A 3,946-nucleotide genomic window follows, 5' to 3' on the forward strand; every position below is an offset into this window, starting at 1 on the left:
GCCGCCCCGCCGCCCTTGCCGCGACAACGTTGCTGTCCCTGTATTAGGACGGTGAGGAGGTTCTTGTTGGTCTTCGGATGGCCGCACCCACGGTCTATGGAGCTTCCCAGGCTAGGGGTCGAACTGGTGTTACGGCTGCTGGCCTACGCCCGAGCCGCAGCCGTGCCGGATCTGAGCCTCGTCTCAACCCCCTGCGTGAGGCGAAGGATGGAGCCCGCAACCTCATGGTCCCTAGTCAGATTCGTTTCCTCTGTGCCACGAGGGAAAGTCCTGAATCAACGATGCACGGATTTAGGACGCTATGGAGGGATGCATTGGCCGGCCCCAGGTCATATGGGGTTCCGGAGCCAGGGATCCGATCCAAGTCCCAGCTGTGGCAACGTGATTACTTGAAAGAGGACCCTTTAAAGCCGGGGTGGGGGTGGCGGGAGGGGATGACACTGCATGCCATGGAGGCGCTCACCTGTCCTTTTTGTGGACACCTTTTCCGCGGTGGTGACAATGGATGCCCTGGCTGCCGTTCGGAAATGAAAGGTGAAGGCCAAGGTCCACGGTCCGTGGTCGGCGTGGTTCGTCTTCAAGGCCACGGATGAAGAAACGGGCTCCAGGAGGAAAGAGTCCAGGCCTTATGCCTGCCCTGCCTGGAGAATCCATGTCGCCACACAGCGATCCATCCCGATGCGTTCGTTGGTCCTGCGACGCCCCCTGCCGTAAGCTGCTTTTTATAGTCTCCGAAAAGGTCCGCCAGATGGCTCCCGGGGTGGGCCTGGGACGACCAAGTTCGGGGCCGGAAGAGGCCACTTCCAAGTGGGGGAGGAGTTACAAGTGGGTGGCAGACCTGAAGATAACCTGGAGGGGAGGAAAAAGGAGGGGAACCGTGACCGACCGAGCGAGCCGGAGGGGAGGGGAGGGGAGGGGAGGGGAGGGACGATGGGATGGCACCATCGGGAGTCCTGCTCAAAGAATTGGAGCCTCCTTGAGACATGCGACCACATCCATCATTCCAGAGGGAATGGAAGCGTCTTCCCCATGGTTGTACAATGATACATGTCCTTCAGAGTCCCTGAGAAAAAAAGGAATACAAGGCAAGATTTTGTCCGTGGAGGGAAGGGGGGGGGGGGGAGAACAGAGGCTCCAGACTTTGGATCTCTTGGCACAGGGGCCTCCTGCGCCGTATGGAAAGGACTGTTCCTAGGGTGCTCTCAGAATGGGATTTCTGGGTCCCACGAACCTTGTGTGTTGGACAAAGAGGCAGAAAGAGGGGTTCCCGGCTGGAAAGCCCAAACCACAGCTCTTCAGATGGGTAGGGAAGGGCAGACAGACTTCCGGCCCCAAGCAGTGATCTGGACCTCCAGAGGCCTTAGGACGACTTCACTGAGAACACGCAGAATACGACCCAGCCACAGCGTCCTCTATACCTAGCTCTGTTTCACTTTCTCTGTCTCTCTCCCCTCCTCCTCTTTCTCCCTCTGATTCTGCCTCTCACTGTCTGCCTATCCTCCGTCCCTCCCTGTCTGTCTCTGTCTCTCTCCCTCACAAGCACACCAAAGCGGGTCCCCCCCCCCCCCCCGGAAAGGACGGATGTGAGACGGACACCCTCTTCTTCCCGTCTTGAAAGCAGGAGAAAAACCTTCCTCTAGAAGCCCAAGTTCAAAGCCAGCTGTTTCAAGGAACGTCTGCCTCTGGCAAGGGGGAGGGGGAGGGCGAGGGGGAGGGCGAGGGGGCGGCCTGGAGGCAGCCTGGAGCACCCACGGCATGCATTCAGAAACCTCGTGCATCTCTCTTCCGGTGCTATCTTTTGGGGGCACGTGGTACTCTTGGGCAAGTCCTCCGAACGATAGTGGAAACAAACATCTGTCTTCTCTCCCACACCTGATGAATGCAGACAGACACACTGGAAGAGCACCCACCCCCCCTTTTCCCCCAAAGGACTCTTGTCACTGTACAGACGGGGGGGGGGGGGGGGGGGGCGGCACGGGGGTGTCACACGCAGTCTTGGTGGCTCGTCTATGTTTCCAATCCGCCCAGGCAGTGCAGGCGGCCACCACTGCTGCTGCCACCTCTCACCGATCGTTCATCCTGTCCGTCAGTGCTATGACAGCACTAAGCTCTTCAGGGAGAAAATGCTCCCTGCCTTTCCTCTCGGAGGGCACACTGAGGGCACCCACTCCCATTAACAAAGTTTATTCACCTTGACAGGAAGAAAAGAGCTTGGGGTTTCTCACACCGCTGCAGATGACACTTTCCTACCGACTCTGGAATTCTCTTGCTCATTCTCCGGTGGGCCCGCCCCCCCCATTTCAGGAGAGGGTGTTTGGTTCTGGGTTGGGGTGCGTGTGTGTGCGCGCGTGTGTGTGTGCGTGTGGGTGTGTGTGTCTGGGTGTGTCTGTGTCTTGCTTTTTCATTTTATTGGAATACAGTTGACTGACAAAGTTGTATGAACTTACAGGGTTGTTTCTGGGTGTTCGTCATGGCAGTGAAAGGAAACACCAGGATTTCCCTAGAAAGCCATCCCGTTCACCTGATCGGTGGCGTGAAGGACATTCACATCCTCCTTGAGTTTCGCATTTGAAAGTGAGGGGCGGGTGCGTGCAGCAGGTCCCCCCCCACCCCACCCCGCGCCCCGAACGTGCCTCCCGCAGTGGCACTAGGAGTGTGTGCAATGAAAGGGACAGGACACCAGACACCAGAGGACCATTCTGACCCTCCTTTCCTTCTCTCTTCGGAAAGCAGGAAATAAATCTCTTGGGTGAAAGAAAAGTGTGCTCCCTGCCACGAAATTTGGGGGGGGGGGGTGTCGGGTTGGCGATAAGGACTTCACTGCTCCCATGGCTCCTGCAATGTTCACGAATCCTCCAAATCCTCAAGGCAAGATGGTTCACAACCAATACATGAGCGAGCTGTCAGAGACACCAGGGACTGAAACACTCCGTATTAGGGAGGGGTCCTCACTCACTTTCATGCAAAGGCAGCGACAACAGCAGCCTTTTCAAAGATGGCTGCAGGCAAGAGGGTGGGGGAGATGATGGAGAAAGTGGTGGTGGCGGCGGCGGCGGCGGCGGCGGCGGCGGCGTGGCAGACTTGGATCACGTCCATTATGTTCATTCAACAAACAGTCGGGGCGACGGGAGAATGGCCGCTTGGTGGTCTGTGTTTCTCCAGGCTCCCTGACCCACTCCCTGCCCCACACCCCCAACCCCCCACACCCCCTTGGACATGGGCAGGAAGGTTTCTAGAGAAGGCAGTGCCTGACCTGCCGGCTCTGTCACCCTGGGGGGAGAACATTTCGGAGAGTCGCCAGAGGCTTCAGACTTCCTACCCCTCTCCCTCCCCCACTCTGAACCCTGGTAACTAGACTTCATTCAACCGACACTTAGGATGGGTCATCCAACTGTTCTCTCATGAAGGAAGGAAGGAAGGAAGGAAGGTGGGTCGGTGGGTAGGTGGGTGTGTTTTCTGCGTGGGGTGAAGCCTTCCCTCCCTCGATGCAAGCCTGATATCCTCACCTGTCACAGAGACTGGACCCCTAAAAAACTACTGTGTCCGGTTTTCTCCCATTTAGGGGGTTCCAGAGTGTGTGTGCGTGCGTGCGCGTGTGCGTGCGTGCGTGCGCGTGCGTGTGCGTGTGCGTGTGCGTGTGTGTGTGTGTGTGTGTGTGTTTTGAGGGCCACACCCACGGCATATGGAGGTTCCCAGATGACGGATCGAATCGGAGGCTTTAGCTGCTGGCCTCCTACACCACAGAAACAGGAATGCCAGGTCCGAGCCGCGTCTGGGACCAACACCACAGCTCACGGCAACACTGGATCCTTTACCCACTGAGCGAGGTGGACAGGGATCGAACCTGCAACCTCATGGTTCCTGGTCGGATTCATTTCCACTGCGCCATGGCGGGAACTCTGCTTTGTGGTTTTGGCGTTTGGATTCCAGAAGGTGGCGTAGGGGT

Source organism: Sus scrofa, chromosome 10 (assembly GCF_054392235.1).
Source record: "Sus scrofa isolate SSC_HxYL_T2T_F1_AM1 chromosome 10, Sscrofa_HxYL_maternal_Yorkshire_Landrace_v2.0, whole genome shotgun sequence".
Classification (NCBI taxonomy): domain Eukaryota; kingdom Metazoa; phylum Chordata; class Mammalia; order Artiodactyla; family Suidae; genus Sus; species Sus scrofa.